General features: G+C 39.9%; 1 long non-coding RNA gene and 1 pseudogene across 1 annotated transcript in view; one reads left to right on the forward strand and one right to left on the reverse strand.

Moving 5' to 3' along the window:
* Window positions 1-1,521: 1,521 nt before the first annotated feature.
* Window positions 1,522-24,245, reverse strand: part of LOC122494422 — a 29,247-nt gene continuing 6,523 nt past the window's right edge. The window contains exons 2-3 of the long non-coding RNA XR_006300160.1: window positions 12,265-12,572; window positions 1,522-3,660 (exon numbers count right to left, since the gene is read on the reverse strand). This is a non-coding gene — a long non-coding RNA (uncharacterized LOC122494422). The remainder of the gene's footprint in view (window positions 3,661-12,264; window positions 12,573-24,245) is intronic.
* Window positions 18,936-20,242, forward strand: LOC122494421 (annotated as a pseudogene).

Below are 24,245 nucleotides of genomic sequence, written 5' to 3' on the forward strand. Positions count from 1 at the left end.
TATTAAGTCACCATTCATTGCCAATTAGCCATCTTCATAGTAACATAAACATCTGATTAACAAAAAGTGAAAGCCAGTCGAATTTGTACTCTGATTACAACTGTGTAAAAAAGTAGTTCTGTATACAAAAAAAACCAGAGGGAAAAAATAAGTTTAACTATTGGAGAGACTGGATTCTGAGTGGATTTTCCCCCTTTCAGTTTCTGCAAACTCTTTTCACCAAATAACGAATTATTTCTGTTTGATTTTAAAAGTACTGGCTGGGCTCTGGTCCCTACTCTGTAGCTATCTCACCTTAGGAGAAAGTCATTTTACTACTTTAGACTTAGGTTTCCACTTCTGGAAAATGAGGAGCTTAAATTAGATGAAAGGGTGGTAGTAAAATCTAGATAAAAGAGCTCTCTATAAACATTGTAAGTGAAAATGTAAGCAAATATGTACAATGTGATATCCTGCATTTAATGTGAAACATAACATATATAAAGTCATCTTTATGTATTTATACAGAAAAGGAATGGAAGGATATGTAACAACTAGTTAACATTGGTTATCTTGGGAGAGAAAAGTGGCACTGGGTGGTAATCAAAAGATACAAAAGGGACGTATTTGGATTTTTTATGAGAATGTTATCTTAGAAATATTAAGATGACTAAGTTAAAAGAGACTAAGTATTAAGAGACTATGGTCTCTTCTAAGATTCTTTCTAGGGAATCATTAGACCTCAGTTTTGGTATTTTCTGACCTGGAAGGTCACAAAGGATTATCAAAATCATTGAATCCCGCCCCACCACCGTACACACGTACCTTGCACCAGCGGGTGAAACACTGAAGCTACTCATCTGTAGCCATCTAAATCAGCAGAGGGCTGTGCTTGGAGGATATTAGTATTATTCATGACAGTTGTCTTCTCTCTCAATTTGGCCAAGAAGGAAGTCCTGTGGTCACTCAGTGACTCCGTTTTAGCACTAACTGGCATTCTGGTTTCTAGTTCATTGCTTAGCTCACTAAATTGGCATTAAAACTGCCAAGATAAACAAATAAATAAGCCTATACTCTTTTTTACATGAAAATGCACGTACTGCTGTCTTTGCCAATTTTTTCCATATCAATAAATTCAAATCAGTATTTAAAAAAATAGGCCAATGGGGCGCCTGGGTGGCCCAGTCGGTTAAGCGTCAGACTTCGGCTCAGGTCACGATCTCGCGGTATGTAAGTTCGAGCCCCGCGTCGGGCTCTGTGCTGACTGCTCAGAGCCTGGAGCCTGTTTCAGATTCTGTGTCTCCCTCTCTCTCTGACCCTCCCCCGTTCATGCTCTGTCTCTCTCTGTCTCAAAAATAAATAAACGTTAAAAAAATTTTTTTTTAATTTAAAAAAATTAAAAAAAAAAATTAAAAAATAGGCCAAGATAGAAACCCTTGGATCATCCAGGTGTATTCAAGGATAGCCATTTTCTCCCAGATCAAGACACATTCTCAGAGAGCCAGTGTTTCAGACAAAATTGAAAGAGCAGACACAGGTAGATGCAAGCAAAAAGAATTTTTTGGCTACCAGCCATTAACATGACTACATAGTACAAAGGTGTGTCTGATTTTTAAAAAAACACAGGATGTTCTGATCGGTGAGACACAGGTGATTTCCTGGTTTGATGCTGCAGTCCCAAAAGAGTGGGTCATATCTCTGCTGTATCCTCTTCTAGAACTCCAAGCAATCTTCATTTCTCTGGTTGTACATATTGACGGTAGGAAGCTCCATAAAAACAGTTTTACAGGAATGTTAGTGATAAGTAAACGAACATAGTTTTTGGATTTAAGACACTAAAATAACCAAAAGTTACCTCATTTCTCCAGAAATCTGTATTATTGTCTGGAATCTGTATCATTCTCTATGTAAGTTATTTATAGTAAGTAAACCCAGGGTCTTATTCACTGTAGCTGGCTCAAAAAATAATTCTTGAATGAAATTTCAAAAAGATACCTCGAACTGGGAGACTCTCCTTGCTAATATTTTTGCTCTCAATTCCTCATTTCTACTCCAGTTTTGCCTATTTATTACCTGTTTTCAGTCTCTCTCATCTGAAAGTCCTTCATTTTCTTTTACCAAGTTTGTTTGTTTAATTTCCATGGGGTTTTAAGAAGTGATGAAGTGAAAGGATTTTTTTTTTCATTAAAAAAATTTCTTTCCTGCCCCATGAAAGGAAAAATTTTAAACTAGTTGAGACATTTGGGAACTGAAAAGTTATACTTCAGTCTGTTTTGTCTACCTCTTCTCTTTCCTTGGATTCCCATTGAATTTCTTTGATGTGTGTAGATTCAATTTGTGTGATGGGAGAGTTTGAGGTACTCTTTGGAAGGAAAACAAGTGACCACAAAACCCTGCTAAGCTAGTTATTCTTCTCCCTAAGCAGGCAGGAGTTTCAAACCAGCTCTGTCTGTGCTGCTTAGTTCCTCATTGTTGATTTTTCTAGACCTATAGTATGGCAGGGGAAGTTTAGACAACTATCCCAACTCTTTTTTGACATTAAGGGATCAAACCAGAGAGAAGTGCTGGCAGTTTAGGAAACCGCGTGTGTCATCACAAGAAAAATAGATGGTTTTCATACTGTCCTGTCTTTTTGCTTGTATGGCTCAGCATGCAAGGGTGCCATTTTGGGAAATAACTTTATCTTTGGATGCCAATGGCAGAAACAACAATTCATCTCAAGTATATGTTGAAATTATAGAAATACTTAGCAGATTTAGCTTTCCCTAGAAATGTGTTGGTGCCTGGTATTAGATTATTTTTCAGAAGTTTTCTAGATGTCCAAATGTAGAAATGTGCAGTTTTCAAGCTTCTGTTTTATCTATTTCTCTGAACAATTGTGTCCTTATTTCTACATGCTTTTATTTTTATTTCTTTTTAATTTTTTTAATGTTTATTTATTTTTGAGAGAGAGACAGCACGAGCAGGGACAGGGCAGAGACAGAGGGAGACACAGAATCCGAAGCAGGCTCCAGGCTCTGAGGTGTCAGCACAGAGTCTGACGCTGGGTTTGACAAACCCACAAACCGTGAGATCATGACCTGAAGTCGGACACTTAACCGACTGAGCCACCCAGGCGCCCCTCCATATGATTTTCATGTTATGTGCTTTCTCCTGATTCCAATGGGGGATCCCCCTTTCATATTCATTAATGTTTTATTTTCAAGGAGGTCTTGGAATTTCTCCATAAGTGACTAATATATCCTTTGGGGAGGGGACTCTTGATCTGTTGTCTACTTCCTCAGACACTTGCCAAAGGCTTTCATTTTTGTCAGAAACTTCCTAAAGAACTCTGAAAAGTTGCAGTCAGGACATAGATTGGAATAAACTGAAGGAAACCTAACTAACCCTTACTTGAATTGCAAGAATCGTATCTGGGGAATTGGGCCACAGAGAAGCAAGTACATTTGGGCCACTGCCAAACAGCCAGAAATTCCTTACAGGGGCCTATTGAATGCATAAAGTAAATGTCGAAAAATTAATGCCCCCATGACATTGATAACTCTTTCTCAGCAAAACCGGCTCAGCAAGGTGATTTGCAAGCTGCCTGCAGTGCCTCCTGGTGAAATCATGTTCATCTCTGCCTTCAAAGCTGATCGCCTTCAGGTCAACTTGCAACTGGTTGTCAATTGCCTAAAACTCCTGGAAAAAAAGAAAAGTGAGTAAATACTCTAGACAGCACAGTAAGCGGCCTGTCATCACTGAGCACTACCTTCCCACACCCCATATATCTCCTAAGACATTACTTAGCCATTTTGGAATTCAAAGGAGTGTTTCTGACTTGTGGAAATGATTATTATAGTGCTCAAATCATTTAAAAGTTTGGGGCACCTAGATGGCCTAGTTGGTTAAGTGTCCTGACTCTTGGTTTTGGCTCAGGTCATGATCTCTCTCTCAAGCCCCACATCAGGCTCTGCGCTAATGGCACTGAACCTGCTTGAGATTCTCTCCTTCTCTCTCTGCCCCTCCCCCACTCATGCTCCCATTCTCTCTCTCAAAATAAATAAACTTTAAAAAAATCACTTAAGGGGTGCCTGGGTGACTCAGTTGGTTAAGCGGCCAACTTCAGCTCAGGTCATGATCTCACTCTGAGTTAGAGCTCTATGTCGGGCTCTGTGCTGACAGCTCCGAGTCTGGAGCCTGCTTGGAATTCTGTGTCTCCCTCTCTCTCTGCCCCTCCCCTGCTCATGCTCTGTCCCTCTCTGTCTCAAAAATAAACACTTAAAAAAATTTAAATCATGTAAAAGTTTCCAAAGACTATTCTGTATCTTGATTATATCAATATCAGTATTTTGGGGGGTGCCTGCATGGCTCAGTTGGTTAAGGGACCAACTTCAGTTCAGGTCATGATCTCACAGTCTGTGGGTTCAAGCCCCACGTCAGGCTCTGTGCCGACCGCTCAGAGCCTGGAGCCTGCTTCAGATTCTGTGTCTCCCTCTCTATTTGCCCGTCCCCAGCTCGTGCTCTATCCCTCTCAATAATAAATGAACATTAAAAAAATTTTTTTTTAAATATCAGTATTTTGGTTGTGCAAAATGTTATCACCACCAGAAACGGAGTAAAAATTACTCTGGATCTCTCTGTATTGCTTCTTACAAACTGCATATGAATGTACAATTATCCCAAAATAAGAAGTATAATTTAAAAAGAAGTTTCCAAAGATTTAAAATGTAAAACAATGTCCAGATTACTGGACTTTTCTTCACCATAGCAGAGAACTTTATCTAGTCAAGCCTCTTCAAATGTGCAATAGCTATTAAGTCTGAGCTGCTGGACACATTTTTCTGGAAGGGCTTCCTTACCTTTTTTTAAACACACCAAAAAGAAAAAAGAAAAGAAAAGAAAAGAAAAGAAAAGAAAGAAAAGAAAAGAAAAGAAAAGAAAAGAAAAGAAAAGAGCTATTTCTTCTGTCAGGTGACGACTCAAGTAGAATTACACCCATGAGTGGAGGTAGTAGCTGACAAGTTTTGTCTTCTTTCTTTAAATCCAACTTATTTTCTGTTGCCTTTTGCTCTTTCCTCATTTCAGTGAGTCACATGAGCCATTAACCCCTCAATAAACTGAAAAACCAATGATCTCTGATTATGAGGGGGATTCAGGTAAAATAAGTATTGTGTGTGCATATAGTTTTCTGAGTGCTCCATAAATAGCACTACTTACTCGAATTACTATAATCTATTGGTGGAGAGGCAGCTGTTACTCAAACTTCCAGATAGATTTTTGGGCATTCATTAGATAACAGGGGCCTAAGAAAAATGCATAAATGAAATTTAGGCAAACTCAATGGTACCCATCATTTTTACCATGAAAATGACGATGACTGATGGTGTACACAGAACTTGTGAATTTTATTTATTTTTTTAAATTTGTTTTTTTTTTTAATTTTTAAATTTATTTATTTATTTTGAGGGAGAGAGAGAGAGAAAGAGGGAAAGAGAAACCCAAGCAGGTTCTGTATTGTCAGCCCAGAACCCAATGCGGGGCTCAGTCCCAGGAACCATCATATCATGACCTGAGCTGAAATCAAGAGTCATATACTTAGCTGGCTGAGCCACTCAGGCACCCCATGTAATTACACTTTCTTTTTAATTTTTATTTAATTTGTTTTTAAAATTTACATTCAAGTTAGTTAGCATTTATTGCAACAGTGATTTCAGGAGTAGATTCCTTAGTGCCCCTTACCCATTTAGCCCACCCCCCCCCGCTCCCACATCCGCTCTAGTAACCCTCTGTTTGTTCTCCATATTTAAGAGTCTCTTATGTTTTGTCCCCCTCCCCGTTATATTATTTTTGCTTTCCTTCCCTTATGTTCATCTGTTCTGTGTCTTAAAGCCCTCATATGATATTTGTCTTTCTCTAATTTTGCTTAGCATAATACCCTCTAGTTCCATCCATGTAGTTGCAAATGGCAAGATTTCATTATTTTTGATTATCGAGTAATACTCCATTGTATATGTATACCACATCTTCTTTATCCATTCATCCATCAACGGACATTTGGGCTGTTTCCATACTTTGGCTATCGTTGATAGCGCTGCTATAAACATTGGGGTGCATGTGCCCCTTCAAAACAGCATACCTGTATCCCTTGGATAAATACCTAGTAGTGCAATTGCTGGGTCATAGGGTAGTTTTATTTTTAATTTTTTTGAGGAACCTCCATACTGTTTTCCAGAGTGGCTGCACCAGCTTGCATTTCCACCAACAATGCAAAAGAGATCCTCTCTCTCCGCATCCTCACCAACATCTGTGGTTGCCTGAGTTGTTAACGTTGGCCATTCTGACAGGTGTGAGGTGGTATCTCGTGGTGGTTTTGATTTGTATTTCCCTGATAATGAGTGATGTTGAGCATTGTTTCATGTGTTGGTTGACCATCTGGATGTCTTCTTTGGAGAAGTGTCTATTCATGTCTTTTGCCCATTTCTTCACTGGATTATTTGTTTTAGGTGTTGAGTTTGGTAAGTTCTTTATAGATGTTGGATACTAACCCTGGCCATCTGGATGTTTTCTTTAGAGAAGTGTCTATTAATGTATTTTGCCCATTTATTCACTGGATTATTTTTTTTTTAGGTGTTAAGTTTGGTAAGTTCTTTATAGATTTTGGATCTTTATCTGATAAGTCGTTTGCAAATATCTTCTCCCATTCTGTTGGTTGCCTTTTAGTCTTGCTGATTGTTTCCTTTGCTGTGCAGAAGATTTTATTTTGATGAGGTCCCAATAGTTCATTTTTGCTTTTGTCTCCCTTGCCTCGGGAAACATGTTGAGTAAGAAGTTGCTATGGCCAAGGTCAAAGAGGTTTTTGCCTGCTTTCTCCTCAAGGATTTTGATGGCTTCCTGTCTTACATTTAGGTTTTTCATCCATTTTGAATTTATTTTTGTGTATGGTGTAAGAAAGTGGTCCAGGTTCACTTTTCTGCATGTCACTGTCAAGTTTTCCCAGCACTACTTGCTGAAGAGACTGTCTTTATTCCATTGAATATTGTTTCCTGCTTTGTCAAAGATTAGTTGGGCATATGTTTGTGGGTCCATTTCTGGGTTCTCTATTCTGTTCCATCTATCTGAGTGTCTGTTCTTGTGCCAGCACCATACTGTCTCGATGATTACAGCTTTGTAATACAGCTTGAAGTTTGTATTTTTAAAAATTTGTTCTTATGTTTATTTATTTTTGAGAAAGAGACAGAGCACAAGTGGAGGAGGGCCACAGAGAGACAGACACACAGAATCCGAAGCAGGATCCAGGCTCTGAGCTGTCAGCACAGAGCCCACTGTGGGGTTTGAACTCATGAACTGTAAGATCATGACCTGAGCCAAAGTCAGATGCTCAACCGACTGAGCCATCCAGGCGCCCTGAGCTTGTGAATTTTAAACTGCATGCTCACATGTCCTTTTATTAGATCCTGGCAATCCAGTGACACATATTATTATCCAGATAAATTATATCTTCTTTTAACACATTTAATTTAAACTTGGAGTGCCTGAGTGATTTGAGGTATATAAAGCAAGTTAGCCCTCCTTAACTAAACTTATTCCTCTTTAAAGGGAGATAATGATCTTGGTTTTCTATCATTTCAGGGATCTATTTGTAACACAAACTATAACCTGGGCACACAATAAATGTTTGCTAATATTAGTAATGGTGTAACAACAGTTCAGTATTTATCTGAAACAAGTCCAATTCCACTATAATTTCTTTTCCCTGTGATGTCTAGAACAGAGAACATTTTCCTCCTTTGTACTTGGCTAAGCAACCTTTCAAGCACTGAGATTTGTGTTTATTTCAGATTTAAATGTAGTCTCATGTCAAGATTTGCTTGCAGAGAGTTAACTCTGTCTTTTCGTGATTAGGAGGTGAGTATAACTCAGTGAACAGACAGGTTACATAATTTAGGGGCTCAGGTTTTCCTGACTTGTGAAAAGTCTGTTTCCCCAGGCTCAGTCATCAGTTGATAATACAAGGTGGTAAGACTTATCTCGGTGGATTGGCCTGGGACAGGCTACATTTGTTACGTCCCCAGCATTACTCTACTTGTTCATTTTATTGGCATAATATGGTGAGAAAGCATAGGAGCTTACAGTCTGAAGATTTGGCCATGTTCTAATTCAACCAGTTACTCTTAATCGTGTGACCATGGGCGAGCCATTTAACCTCTTAGAATCTCAATTTTCTCAACTGTAAAATGCAAATAACACCTCACACAGGTGTTATAGGATAAAATGAAACACCCACACCCACAAGTGGTGGGGGGGAGGGAGAGAGACAGAGAAAGGGAGGAAGAATATTAAGCAGGCTTCATGCCCAGTATGAAGCCTGACGTGGCACTTGATCTCACAACCTTGAGATCACAACCTGAGCCAAAAGAGTCTGACGCTTAACCAACTGAGCCACCCAGGCACCCCTGAGAACAGTTTTTGTCTTAATATTTTATTTATTTTGGAGAGAGAGAGAGTCAGCAGGAGAGGGGCGGAGAGGGGGACAGAGGATCCCAAGCGGGCTGGGATCCTCTGTCAGTGCAGAGTCCAATGCACGGCTCAAACTCCCAAACAGTGAGATCATGACCTAAGCCAAAATCACGAGTCCATTGCTTAACCGACTGAACCACCTAGGCGCCCCAAGAACAGTTTTCTAAATGTAGAGCACTTCATGCATTCTTCTTTATTTTCTTATTTTTATTTTTTAAGCTTATTTATTTTGAGGGGGAGGACGGGTAGAAAGAGGGGGAGCAAGAGAATCTCAAGCAGGCTTTGTGCTGTCAGTGTCAGGCTGCAGGGCTCCATCCCACAAACTGTGAGATCATGACCTGGGCCAAATCAACAGTCAGATGCTCAACTGGCTGAGCTAGCCAGGATCCCCTATTCTTCTTTTTTAAATAGTATTTTTATTACAAATATAAGAAATGTTCACTATGGGACATTTTAGAAAAGCAAGGCTAGCTGAAAGGATAAAACAAAGATCACCTGACAGAACACCCCCTAGAGCAATTCTTAACCTTCAAAAGGTGTCAAAATTGGAGGGCTTGTTCAAACACAGATTTTTGGGTTCACTTTCAGAGTTTCTGATTCAGTGGGCTCCAAGAATCTGCATTTCTAACAGAATCTCAGGTGATACTGGTGTTGCTGATCTGGGGATGACACTTTAAGAAACATAGCCTAGTGCAAAACATTGATAACTTCATATGTGCACATATGGTATATATTTTTTATTGTTTTTGTAAAAAGTTTCACACTATCATGTCACTTGCCTTTTTTATTCAATAAACTCCTCTTTGTACATGCACTTTTCTTTTTTTAATTTTCTTTTTTTTTAATTTTTTTCAATGTTTTATTTTTTGAGAGAGACAGAGCACGAGCAGGGGAGGGGTAGAGAGAGAGAGGGAGACACAGAAGCCAAAGCAGGCTCCAGGCTTTGAGCTGTCAGCACACAGCCTGACGCAGGGCTCAAACCCAAGAACCGGGACATCGCAATCTGAGCTGAAGCTGAAGGCTCAACTAACTGAGCCACCCAGAAGCCCCCGTACATGCACTTTCCTGTACGTGTGCTTTGTGCTGCAGCTGAGCAGGCCCAGAGAGCCAGGAAAGAGATTGCTGACTATCTGGCTAATGGGAAAGATGAACGAGCTCGGATCCAAGTGGAACATGTTATCTGAGAAGACTACCACAGAGGATCCATGGAGATCCTGGAGCTGTATTGTGACCTTTTGCTGGCTTGGTTCAGCTTGATCCAGGCCACAAAGTAAGACCTATTGAACTTGCACATTTTTTAGGCTCAAAGGAGTGAGAAGGCATCCCCACACCTAGTGAGGGGGAGAGTACACTCTAACTTGCTGGTACTATGCCAAAGAACTTTGTCTCTAATTTTTATAGGAAGAAGTAGTGCTGTTTGAAGAGAATATGGAGCCATGTTTAGAACCATGTTTAGAACCATATGGTTGTTGGGGAACCTAGCTGGCTCAGTGGGAACAGCATGCAACTCTTGAGCTTGGGGTCGTAAGTTTGTTAGGTGTAGAGATGCCTTAAATAATTAAAGTTGTTCTTAAAAAAGAACCATATAGTTATCTTTTTTCCCCTTGAGTTTGTAGAGGAGTGGTGAAATACATACAAAAAAAGAACCCATAATCACCAAATCTAGAGATAAGAATTTTAGTACATTTCTTTCAGTCCATGTATGTATTTATTTATCTATGTGTGTATAAACACATACATGTGTGTGGGTATATATATAGTTATATATACCTATGTGTATATACTGTAATTGTATATATTGGTATATATTGTAATTTCACTTAAAAAATTATTTAACATTAGCGGTGCCTGGGTGGCTCAGTCGGTTGAGCATCTGACTCTTGATTTTGGCTCAGATCATAATCTTGGAGTTTGTGGAATTGAGCCCCATGTCAGGCTCCATGCTGACGGTGATGAGCCTGCTTGGGATTCTCTCCCTCTCCCTCTCTCCCTGCCCCTCCCCTATTTGCGCTGTCTTTGTCTCTCTCAAAATAAATCAACTTAAAAAAAAGAATTATTTGATAATATATTTCGAACATTGTCCATGGACTATCTTTGAAGTAGGGAAAAGATGGAAACATAAAGCTCTGTGTTGCATAACTTTGGGTTCTTCTTAGGGAACTGGATTCTGGTCTGACCTAATCTGTATCTACACTAATCTGGGCAGCTCCTCGCCTCCAGTCAGAGGTGCCTGAGTTGAAGATGGTAAGTTTGATAAGTTTTCACTGCCTGTGCCACAACTGTAGGTGAGAGTATCACTCTTGCTACTTGTTTAGAATTGTAGGATTACTTAGAGGAATCCTTTTTTCTCTTAAAGGACAACCATAGAAGTATTTTCTGCTGTTAGTGTGTAAGTGAAAAAATACTTTAAAAAAAAATGGTAATGGTAGAGGGGCACCTGGGTAGCTCAGCCGGTTAAGTGTCCGACTTTAGCTAAGGTCATGATCTCACAGTTCGTGGGTTCAAGCCCCACGTCAGGGTCTGTGCTGACAGCTCAGAGCCTGGAGTCTGCTTCAGATTCTGTGTCTTCCTCTCTCTCTGACCCTCCCCTGCTCACATTCTGTCTCTCAAAAATAAATGAACATTAAAAAAATTTTTTTTAAATGGCAATGGTAGAAAAAAATAATAAACCTTACCTAAAAAAAATAAAGCAAAATTTGACAGTGGATTTCTTTCGTGCGGAGACAGGAGTCATAATTTATAAGGTATTTAGAATTAGAAGTTTTAAGTTTCACATTTATCAGATACTTAAGAACAAAACACTTGTTCTGTTGCTATTGCTGTTGTTTTGATGCTAATAGAATGTAATTCCAATGAGATAAGATGAAAGTGATTTTTGCTCTTTTCGTGGTTCTTCATCTTCAAAATTGCCATAACTTGATGGATTTCACCTTTATTTTTTTCTTGGTGATGGTTTGCTTCAGGTATCTAATCAGCTGTGTGCAAAGTACAGCCAAGAATATGCTCAACTGTGTCGAACCAATGAGATCGGAACTGTCACCTCTCAGGTAGACACATTTCCAGAGACACACATTTTTCTAAGCCAAGAAATACAGGAAAAGCAAATATAAACAAACTCAGAATGCATAATTTTGTGCAGACTGAAAGATGTTTAGAAATAAGTCTTGGGGCACCTGGGAGGCTTAGTCAGTTAAGCGTCCAACTCTTGGTTTCAGCTCAGGTGATGATCTCACAGTTTCCTGGGGTTGAGCCCTGTGTCAGGCTCTGAGCTGGCAGCGCAGAGCCTGTTTGGGATTCTCTCTCTCTCTCTCTCTCTCTCTCTCTCTCTCTCTCTCTCTTCTCTGCCCCTCCCCCACTTGCACTGTCTCTGTGTCTCTAAAAAATAAACATTAAAACTTTTAAAAATATTTATTTATTTTTGAGAGAGAGAGACAGAGAGGGAGAGAGAACAAGCAGGGGAGGGTCAGAAAGAGAGGGAAAAAGAGAATCCCACACTGACAGTGTGGAGCCTAATGTGGGGCTCAAACCCATGAACCATGAGATCATAACCCAAGCTGAAACCAAAAGTCAGACACTTAACCAACTGAGCCACCCAAACACGTTGGAGGCAGAATAACCTGTTTAAAGATTTTGGATTAGGGAACTCAGATCTTTATAAAAAAGCTAGTGTCAAGCAATCTGAGATTATTTCTTTACGAAGAAAGCATACATTTTCCTAAATGTAACTGGCCTAGTAATATGAAAGAAGTTTATAAATTTAGAAGCTTCAACTTTTGAACATCTTACATCATGACCACACAGTATAATTCAGGACTGACATTCAGCTGAGACACAGAGATCTAGCTGCAGTGTTGTTTCAGGCTGGTGGTGTTTCAGAGTTGTTTCAGGGTGTCCATTCTGACTGGATGGTGCCTTGCTGTACTGGTTGCTGAGTGTGTTGAATATCACCTTTGACATAATTCAAATACTTCCAAAATCAGAACTTTCAATTTAAAGTATTTTTTCTTAGGTTTATTTTCTTCCTCTTATTTTCAAAGATTGAGATTCTTTCTCCCCAGGATCGGGCTGTCTTTATGATATAAGCAGGGCACCTCCTAAATTAAAAAAAAAAGTTTTTAATTGTACTTTTACAGAACAGATACTAGAAAAATAAAGGACAGTGATTTAGAGGTGAAAGACCACCTCAACTCTTTTTGTTTCTGAGTTTGTGGATATGTGTGTGACCAAATTCTGTTATGTTCTTTATCTTGCAGCTAATGTGTAAAATTAAATGTGACTACTCTACCCCAGGTTGTAGTAGAATAGTACCTGACAGAAATTGCTAAGAACTATAATGTGCCATGTAAATCCACAGCAACCATTACAGTGAATACTTTCAAGAACAAAGAATGGACTTAAAGCTGAGATTTTTATTGTGCACCAGAAGATCTGTTTTCTACTTAGGAATGTGGCTTCCAGAGTAGCTCTGCCAGGATTGTAAAGCAAGTGACATTTGCATCTTTTCTCCACCCACATACTTTTCCTAACAGAGCTTGACTTCTGCTGTCACATGACCCTTATAAGTTGGTAACAATAGGGTAGAAAACAAGGATGAAGATACCTTAAGTATTATACTTACAAGTGTGTTAAAAACAAACACCCATGGCACAAAAACAGACACACAGACCAATGGAATAGAATAGAAACCCCAGAACTAGACCCACAAACGTATGGCCAACTAATCTTTGACAAAGCAGGAAAGAACATCCAATGGAAAAAAGACAGTCTCTTTAACAAATGGTGCTGGGAGAACTGGACAGCAACATGCAGAAGATTGAAACTAGACCACTTTCTCACACCATTCACAAAAACAAACTCAAAATGGATAAAGGACCTGAATGTGAGACAGGAAACCATTAAAACCCTAGAGGAGAAAGCAGGAAAAGACCTCTCTGACCTCAGCCACAGCAATTTCTTACTTGACACATCCCCAAAGGCAAGGGAATTAAAAGCAAAAATGAACTACTGAGACCTTATGAAGATAAAAAGCTTCTGCACAGCAAAGGAAACAACCAACAAAACTAAAAGACAACCTACGGAATGGGAAAAGATATTTGCAAGTGACATATCGGGCAAAGGGCTAGTATCCAAAATCTATCAAGAGCTCACCAAACTCCACACCTGAAAAACAAATAACCCAATGAAGAAATGGGCAGAAAACATGAATAGACACTTCTCTAAAGAAGACATCCAGATGGCCAACAGGCACATGAAAAGATGCTCAACGTCGCTCATCAGGGAAATACAAATCAAAACCACACTCAGATATCACCTCACGCCAGTCAGAGTGGCCAAAATGAACAAATCAGGAGACCATAGATGCTGGCGAGGATGTGGAGAAACGGGAACCCTCTTGCACTGTTGGTAGGAATGCAAATTGGTGCAGCCACTCTGGAAAGCAGTGTGGAGGTTCCTCAGAAAATTAAAAATAGACCTACCCTATGACCCAGCAATAGCACTGCTAGGAATTTACCCAAGGGATACAGGAGTACTGATGCATAGGGGCACTTGTACCCCAATGTTTATAGCAGCACTCTCAACAATAGCCAAATTATGGAAAGAGCCTAAATGTCCATCAACTGATGAATGGATAAAGAAATTGTGGTTTATATACACAATGGAGTACTACGTGGCAATGAGAAATAATGAAATATGGCCTTTTGTAGCAACGTGGATGGAACTGGAGAGTGTGATGCTAAGTGAAATAAGCCATACGGAGAAAGACAAATACCATATGTTTTCACTCTTTGTGGATCCTGAGAAACTTAACAGAAACCCATGGGGGAGGGGAAGGAAAAAAAAAAAGAGGTTAGAGTGGGAGAGAGCCAAAGCATAAGAGACTGTTAAAAACTGAGAACAAACTGAGGGTTGATGGGGGGTGGGAGGGCGGGGAGGGTGGGTGATGAGTATTGAGGAGGGCACCTTTTGGGATGAGCACTGGGTGTTGTATGGGAACCAATTTGACAATAAATTTCATATATTGGGAAAAAAAAAAAAACCACCCAAACACATGTGTGCATGCACACACACACACAGAGAAGTGTGTAAAGCTTTTTTACTTCTTAAGATCTCAACTTTACAGTGTAGTATAAGGCACTATATTTTGGTGTTAAGAATATGAGTTCAGTAGTGAAATGACCCATATTCAGATCCTAGATTCACCATTTATTAACCATGAGACCCCAGGCAAGTGACTCACCCTTTCAAAGACTCAGTTCTCTGGACTTTAAGAAGGGGGATAATAATTGTTAATAGTTATTACCAAATCTCGTAATTTGTTGAGATGATTAAACATGCTAATATGAATAAAGAAGTTAAATGCGATGCCTGGCACTTAGCCAATGTAATCAAGTTTTGCTTTCTATCACCATCATCATCATCATCATCATCAACATCACTCAAGGTAGTCTAAGCTTCTAAAAGGTGGTCATGGAGGGTTTTAGGACAAGAGGGATTTCCCCCTAATGCCTTTGAATTGCTGAAGAGGCATGTACCAGTTGGGTAGTGTTAAGGGGCACACTTTTCTGAGGTTTTGCTGATTGTTTCCTGCTAGGAATCTTATACTCCTTTTTTTCCCCTCTTCCAAAGAGTTACATGGTTTGTTGAAAAAGGACATATTGTAAAAACTTAGACAATACAGAAAGGAACTTTGAAGAAGTAAAAGCCACATGAAATACCACTAGAGATGTGCCCAAGGGCTCAGTCTCTAGACTTTTTCCCTTTCTTCTCTATTCTTTAGGTGATTTCATCCTACGTCATGGTTTTCAATCCCATGTTTATGGTGAAGACTTCCATATCTCCATCACTAGCTAAGAGCTCTAGGTTGATACGAACTCCAGACTGATATATCCATCCACTTTCTTGACATCTTCACGTGGATGTTTCAGAGGCATCTCAAACTTAACATGTCCAAAAGTGCTCTCATCCCTTTCATGGACCTACTCCTTCTTACAGTTCATGGCAATTCTATGCTAGGGCAAAATCTTGATATCTTCCTTGACTCTACCCCTTCTCTCAACCCCTACCTAGCCCCCAACCAATTTTCAGCAAATCTTGGTCACTCTACCTTCTAAATATATCCAGAATTCTTCCACTTCTCACCACCTCCATTGACGGTACTTTGATCTAACCTAATCTCTTGCCTGAATGACTGCAATAGCCTCTTAACTGGTTTTCCTGCTTCTACTCCTCTTCCCCGTTAATTGATCCAATGTAACAGTCAGAGATTTGGTTAATACCTAAGTCAGATCACGTTACTCCTCTTCTTTTAAACCCTTACAATGTCTTTTTAATTCACTTACGAGTAACAGGCAGCAACTTTCCTGTGATGAAGGAGGAAATGCACTCTCACCTCTTCTGTCTGGCCCCATTGTCTCTACTCTTCCCCTTATTTACTCTGCCTCAGACACACTGGCCTCTTTGTGCTTCTTCAAGCACACATGCTGGTTCGCACCTCAGAACCTTTGTACTTCCAGTACTCTGTGTTCTTTAGCTATCTTCCCCGTCCTTCCCTCACTTCCTTCAGGTCTGTACTTGTGTGTTCTCTGTGAGTCACTTCTCAGCTATTGTCTCCAAAATGTCAACCTCTTCCCTCTTCTCTGCTTTATGTTTTTTCTCTATTGCTCTTAACTCTAACATACTATATAGTTCACTTAGTGATTTTGTTTATTATCTATTTCTTCCACTGGAATATCAGTTGTATGAGGACAGGGACTTTTATCTGTTTCGTCCACTGTAGCATCCCTAGCACTGTCAATAGATTTTTGTCGAATGAATAAATTCAGAGTTTACCACTGCTCAAGTTTGATAAATGTTCTTGGAGACCTACCTATGCATGTTTATGTGCAGTTCTTAATCATTGATGTACTACAATGTCTGACCGCATAGGCACTCAAAATACAGTCTTTGAAAGAGAGACAAAGAAGTTGGTATGGGCCAGAAGCTTGAAGGTTGCTTTATCTGTCATCAACTTAACTTACATTAAAGTATGAACTTCATGAGGGCAGGAACCATGTCTCCTTGCTCACCATTTCCTCCCCTGTGCTTCTAAGAATGTTTGGCATCTAGTAGGTACGTGATAAACAAATGTGTGATAAGTTGAGAACACAATGTGACTCTTACCCTCTTGCCTTAGGTGGAAGCCCTGGCAGCTGTGGTCAGTATTGGATTACTGAGGATGTTAAGAAAGGTGCTGTTGACAGAGCAGGTGGAACTTTAGCAGGAACTGGTGATCCACTTGAGGCATCACCAATATCTGCACTGGGACCCTTTCCTGTGAGACCCCCAGCCTCTTGTTTTTTATCCCTTCCTCCTGAAAGACAGGTCAGTACAGAGAGGGAAACTGATTCTGGGATGGGACTACCAGTAGTGTTAAAATATATTTCTACATGGGCCTTTTGAATGGTAGAAAAATCTTAGTGATGTTTTTTAAGGCTAGGGGGCATATTTGCAGTCATTTAGCTGACATTTGATTTTTTTTTAAATGTTTATTTACTTTTGAGAGAGAGAGAGACCAAGCATGAGCAGGGGAGGGGCAGAGAGAGAGAGAGTGAGACACAGAATCTGAAGCAGGCTCCAGGCTCTGAGCTGTGAGCACACAGCCCAATGTAGGGCTCAAACTCACGAATTATGAGATCATGACCTCAGCCAAAGTCGGACGCTTAAGAGGTTTAAAAGACTGAGCCACGCAGGCTCCCCATTTGATGTGTTTTTATGCTGAACTCATGAGAAAATAGGCTTGTAGTCTTTTATCAATCTCTTGACAATACCACAATATGGACTGCAAGGAACATTTTTATGAGCTGGACAAATTTGAAAGTCTTTCATGTACAGTGATTTAGACACATATTTCAATATTTAATTTATATGTAGGGGAAACAGTTGTCTTCTCTTGTTGAAAATAGTATAAAGATCTCAAAACTTTGTAGACATAAATCTAGAGAAGTCAAATAAGTAAAAGCTAAAGAGCCATAGACATTAATTCTCTTTATTCTGTTCCTTCAATATGAATAAAGAGAAATGGTCTTATTCTTTTAAACTTGCAAGGTATTTCTGACCCCATGAAACTCTTTTTTAAATTTTTAATGTTTATTTATTTTTGACAGAGAGAGAGAGAGAGAGAGAGAGAGAGAGAGAGAGAGAACAAGTGGGGGAGGGGCAGAGAGAGAGAGAAAGAGACAGAATCCAAAGCAGGCTCCAGGTTCTGAGCTGTCAGCGCAGAGCCCGAAGCAGGGCTCGAACCCACGAGCTGTGAGATCATGACCTGAGCTGAAGTTGGACACTCAATCAACTGAGCCACCCAGGTACCCCTATGAAACTCTTTTTTAAGATTTTGTATTTCAGACATAATTTAACTCTGATTTTCTTTGTTGAAATTATTTATCTGAATGACACCTTGTGAATTGCTCAGCTTCCAGTCTTGGAATGCAAGTCCTCTGATTTAAAATAAGAAAGAATTGAGGTGCCTGGGTGGCCCACTCAGTTAAGCATCTCACTCTTGATTTTAGCTCAGGTCATGATCCCAAGGTTTGTGGGATTGAGACACATGTCGGGCTGCACATTGACAGCACAAAGCCTACCTGGGATTCTTTTTCTCCCTATCTTTCTCTGTCCCACCCCTGCTCGTGCGCATGTACTCTTAAATAAACTTAAAAAAAAAAATAAAGAAAGAAAGAAACAGACTCTTAAATATAGAGAAAAAAACTGATGGTTACCAGAGAGGAGGGAGGTGTGGTATGGGTTAAATAGGTGATGGGGGTTAAGGAGTACACTTGTCGTGATGAGTATCTGGTGATATATGGACTTTATGAATCACTACATTGTACACCTGAAACTAATATATCACTGTATATTAACTGGAATTAAAATAAAAACTTAAAAAAAGAAAACAAAGAAAACTTTATTATGGAAACTTTAAACATATAGAAAATTAGAGGTAATAATATAATGAACTTCCATGTACCCATCACTTGGTTTTAACAGTTATCAACTTTCTGCTTCTCTTCTTTTCTCTCTTCCTGACACTTTTATTTGGGGGGGAGAAGGAATTTATCTTTTATTTTTATTTTTTAAAAGTTTATTTATTTATTTTGAGAGAGACAAAGAGAGCACAAGTGGAGAAGGGGCAGAGAGAGAGAGAGAGAGAGACAGAGAATCCCAAGCAGGCTCCGCACTGATAGCACGGAGCCCTGGAGCCCCCGACTAAGGGCTAAGGGCTTGAACTCACAAAACCATGAGATCATGACCTGAGCTGAAACCAAGAGTCAGACGCTTAACCAATTGTGCCACCCAGGCACCCCTGTGGGGAAGGAGGAATTTAGAGCAAATCTCAGACATCATATAATTTCACCTGTAAATATTTCTGTAGGATCTTGTTCTGGCACCGTAGGCGCTGGACTCGCGGCTTTGACCCTCTTGCTGTTGGGTGGGAGGCATCTTGGGGACTACATGAGCCAGTGGCATTATGCCCGAGGCGGCTGGGGCCAAGGACACGCGTACTCTGGACGTTGCTCCACCAAGAAAAGGGGCGGAAACCACGTCCCGGAAAGGTGGAAAGACTATCTTCCAGTTGGACAACGGATGCCTGGGACTCGTTTCATTGCTTTCAAAGTTCCTTTGAAAAAGAGTTTTGAAAAGCACCTTGCTCCAGAAGAACGTTTTTCCCCCCTTGGATCTTTTTAACAAACTCCAAAAATAGAATGAAGAACTTGGACTGATTATTGACTTAACATACACTCATCGCTATTATAAACCAGAGGACTTACCAGAAACTATTCCTTACTTAAAAATTTATACAACTGGGCACCAGGTGCCTGATGATGACACTATTTTTAAATTCAAATGTGCTGTTAATGAGTTTTTGAAAGAAAGACAATGACAAACTTATTGGTGTTCATTGTACTCATGGTTTAAACAGGACTGGCTATCTCATCTGCAGATATTTGATTGATATAGAAGGCATGAGGCCAGATGATGCAATTGAATTATTCAATAGGTGCCGTGGACATTGCTTGGAAAGACAAAACTATATTGAAGACCTTCAGAAGGGCCCCATCAGAAGGAGTTGGGATTCCGGTGTATCCAGATCAAGTGGTTTTGAAGCCGCAACGCATATGATGGAACCAGTCCACGCCACTATTAAGTCTGTTAACCAAGGACAGAGGTATAACCTACATCAGACCCAAGGCTATCCAGTACCTTCTTGGCATTTCCACAGCCAGACCCAAGATCTGCAGCAGTCAGTAAGAAAATTTTCACAGAATCAAAATGCTTCCCAGAGAGGCCATATCCCTCCTCCTGGGCCCCTTGGAGAGGACTATTCACAATTGAGGTACTCTTAGAATGTAATGCCAAATGCCAGTCAAGTAGCCCAGAATAAAAGGTGGTATCCTGGCACTTACTACGGACTATCCTATCCAGCCTATTGTGGATGGACCGAATGACACAAACCTATCCTGGAAATCTCTCTGTGGATAGAGCAAGACTGAAGACAGCTGGAGTGACTTTTTATATGATCAGATCAAATGAGGTTTATAATCTGCTTCATTCCTCCCTCATGTGTTCAAACTTAAGGAAAAATTACATTGATACTTATCTCTTTGATGAGAAATTTGCAGTATTTACAACAGTAAAGGAAATAATCTGTCATTCAGTCTTAAATTTTTTTAAAGAAGATGATATTTTAGAACTGATAAAGTAATAAAGAATTTCCCTCGTGAAAAAAAAATATTTCTGTAAATATCTCTAACACATACCTTTTGTTTTTATAATATAAAAAAATGCCATGCCATTATGATGCTCAATACAATGAAAAATAATTTCTTACTATAATATAATACTCAATCCACATTAGATTTTGATAATTGCTAGGGTGCCTGAGCGGCTCAGTCAGTTAAATGTCCAACTTTGGCTCAGGTCATAATCTCACGTTCTTGAGTTCAGGCCCCACATCGGGCTCTCTGCTGTCAGCACAGAGCCTGCTTCCAATCCTCTGTCCTCCCTCTCTCTCTGCCCCTCCCCCACTGGTTGTCTCTCTAAATAAATAAACTTCGAAAAATTTTGCGGATTATCTCAAAAATGCATTTTATAGTTATTTTATTGAAATCAGGACCAAAGATCTACACATTGTATTTGGTTGATATATCTCCTAAACCTTCTCATCTCTAACACTTCCTTCTTCCTGCCTGTTGTTTTCTCCTTGCCATTTATTTCTTGGAGAAAGAGTCCTCAGACTTTATTAAACTGAATCATCTTTCACAAGTAGCATCTCCAGGCTTTAAGATAAAAGATTTCCTGTTTCTTATATGTGACCACAGGTGACAAAAGCAGCAAAACTCATAGTTGCTCCTAAGGCTAATTTCCAGAAGGCATAAATAGAAACTTCACCTTCACAAGAAGGAAGCTGGACTGTGATTAGTTAATTTTATGAAATATTTATTGAAGGCTTACTGTGAACAAAATATGTGTTTGGCGTTCAGACCAATCACAACCCAGCGGTCTTTTTTCTTTCAGAATGACTCCTATAAGAAGAGTGATTTGTGTCCTCCACTGTTTCCTAGTAAGTATAGGGAATGCTGGTAGAAGCTGGAACTGCTTACTACTCACTGAAGATTTTTCAATTCTTCAAAATTTTTTTTTACATTTTATTTATTTTTGATAGAGAGAGACAGAGCACAAGTGGGGAAGGGACAGAGAGAGACGGAGACACAGAATCCGAAGCAGGCTCCAGGCTCTGAGCTGTCAGCACAGAGCCTGACGCGGGGCTCGAACTCACGAACCGCAAGATCATGACCTGAGCCACAGTCGGACGCTTAACCAACTGAGCCACCCAGGCACCCCAAGATTTTTCAATTCTTATAAGACTATTCCTCCACAGGTGACAGAAGGTTATTAGTGACTTACCAGGAGTACAGTGGGTTCCTTTATAGTAGCTAACAGTTTTCAAAGTGGATATAGATCTCAGATCTTTAACACAGAAAAAGTTTTAAAACAACCATCACAGTAGATAATCATGGCACATAGTTTGAAAAACTGTGCCTTTTTTAGAAGTCCAGATTGCCTTTGAAGCAAGGGCCAACAAAATGTCACCACTACCACCATTTGCATGACGGGGAAGTTGTCTAGTTTTCCAGCCAGATTATATGCTGCCCTCTCAAAAGTAATAATAGTCTACTGCCTTTGAGGCTGGGATTTCTTTCTGGAAGGCTGTATTATTGTGACTTTTAATTATATTTATTGAAATGAACAGGTACAGGATTCAACCTCCCAACTTCTCCAAAGCCAGAATCAAGATCCAAGATGGGTTTTGATAACTTTATGCCTCCTGATTTGCCTGATGAAAAACCTCAAGCAAGCCTATCCATTGACCCTTGTGGTTCTGAGGAAGTTGATTTTGAAGATCTTAACCGGAGACTTGAAATCCTCAAGAAAACCACAAAATTCCTTGGTCTTGGATTAATTAATTGCCTGGGAATCAGGGCTCTTCAGCACAAATGTTAATGTGGCTACTTGTGTGTGAGTCTGAAGTGTTCTCATTTACAACCTCTTCCATCCCTTAAAGTCTCTGGTTCTCTGTAATAATGTATATGTGTGTCCATGCATACACATATAATTATTCCTGTCTCTGAAACTTCTATAATTCTTAGATGAAGATTCCTGACCTAAATAATTTTATTAATTATAGTCAATAAACTCTTGTTTTCTCTTGGATCCTTACTTCTCTCATAATGATCACTTTTTCCAGGGAGACAGAATGGTGTGTATTTAAATCCTACCCACCTACTAGCTATAAGACTTTTGGTAAATGGTACCTTCTGTCAGATGTGCATGGAAGTGCAAAGAAACTAGAGGAATATGTGTCTTTTTAAAAATGAGTATTTTAGGAGCACCTGGGTGGGTCAGTTGGTTAAATGTCCTATTCTTTTTTTTTTTTAAGTTTATTTATTTATTTTGAGAGAGAGAGAGACAAAGCACAAGTGGGGGAAGGGCAAAGAGAGAGGGGGAGAGAGAGACTCCCACACAGGCTCCATGCAATCAGCACAGAGCCCAACACAGGGATTGAACCCATGAATCACGAGATCATGACCTAAGCCAAAATCCAGAGTCTCAATCAACTGAGCTGCACAGGAGCCCATGAGTATTTTACTCTTGATCTCAGCTCAGGTCTTGATCTCAGGGTCATGGGTTCAAGCCCTATTTTGGACTCCATGCTGGGCATGAAGCCTACTTAAAAAAAAAAAAGAGTATTTTAAAGAATGGGGTGCCTGGATGGCTCAGTTGGTTAAGTGTTCAACTTCGGCTCAGGTCATGATGTTGTGGTTCATGAGTTTGAGCCCCACATTGGGTTCTGTGCTGACAGCTCAGAGCCTGAAGCCTGTTTTGCATTCTGTGTCTCCCTCTCTCTCTGCCCCTCCCCTGCTTGCTCTTTCTCAAAAATAAATAAACATTAAAAAATAAAATAAAATAAGTATTTTAAAGAAAGAATGCAACACAGAGTGAAGAAAAGGCATTGTTAGGAAATCAGTGGAATCCTGTATGTCTGAGTTCTGCCACTTACTAGCTGTGAGCCTCCTTTTTCTCCTCTATAAAATGGGGACAATAATGAAAATTAAAAGAATTTATGTAAAGCCCTTTAGCACTTATTAGGTGCTCAATAAATATTAGTTTCCTTTTCAGTTTCTATTTGCTGAGTTCTAGTGGACTAAATATTAGTGATTCTATGGGATAAAGGAGAGGGTGAGAAAACAAGATGGTCAGATTATTGTTTCTTGTGCAACTGGCATTTTGTTTGGTTTTCTTTTTAATAACCTTTATGTTTTAGAGCAGTTTTTGGTTCACAGCAAAATGCCAAATTAATTTTAATTACTTTTTAACTATATGTGTGTGTGTGTGTGTGTGTGTGTGTGTGTTCGTATATTTATTTTTGAGAGAGAGAGAGCACAAGCACGGAGGGACACAGAGAGAGGAGACACAGAACCCGAAGCGGGCTCTAGGCTCTGAGCTGTCAGCACACAGCCTGATGTGGGGCTCGAACTCATGAACTATGAGATCATGACCTGAGCTGAAGAAGGACTGACTGAGCCACCCAGGTGCCCCAAAGCTAACTTTAAAGCAAACTGCAGAACTGCCTGATTTTAGAGGAGTAAGGATGGGGCTAGGCACATAAAACAAAACCGTGTTTGTTCAAACAAAACCTTACCATGGAAACTTCTAGGCAAATGATGGTGCTTGTATAAAGGAAATAGAATTACTTGAGTAGGAAATGAGTCAGAAGCCCTGCTGACTTTCTGGATGCTACATTCTTCTCTGGTGGCCACAGTTTTGTCTTCCCTAGACTAGAGAATGGCACCACTTCCTCAAGTTGGGGTTTGACTTGGTTGCAACCTCATATCTGGTAAGAGATTTTACTCCAAAAGTGCCAACATAATATAGAATGATTTACAAAACAAGGATGACATAAAACATCTCCATTGGCAAACTCTGGACTGCCTTTTTTTCCCCCCTTTCAATTTGTATTTATTTATTTTGGGAGAGAGAGAGAGAAAAAAGTGCAAGTGGGGAAGGGGCAGAGAGAGAGGACAGAATGAGAATCCCAAGCAGGCTCTGAGCTGCCAGCACAGAAACCAACGTGGGGCTTGAACTCACAAACCCTAAGATCATGACCTGAGTCAAAGTCAGACGTTTAACCCACTGAGCCACCCAGGCACCCAGGACTGCCTCTTTAAAAAAAA

The sequence above is a fragment of the Prionailurus bengalensis genome, chromosome E2 (assembly GCF_016509475.1).
Source record: "Prionailurus bengalensis isolate Pbe53 chromosome E2, Fcat_Pben_1.1_paternal_pri, whole genome shotgun sequence".
Lineage (NCBI taxonomy): Eukaryota > Metazoa > Chordata > Mammalia > Carnivora > Felidae > Prionailurus > Prionailurus bengalensis.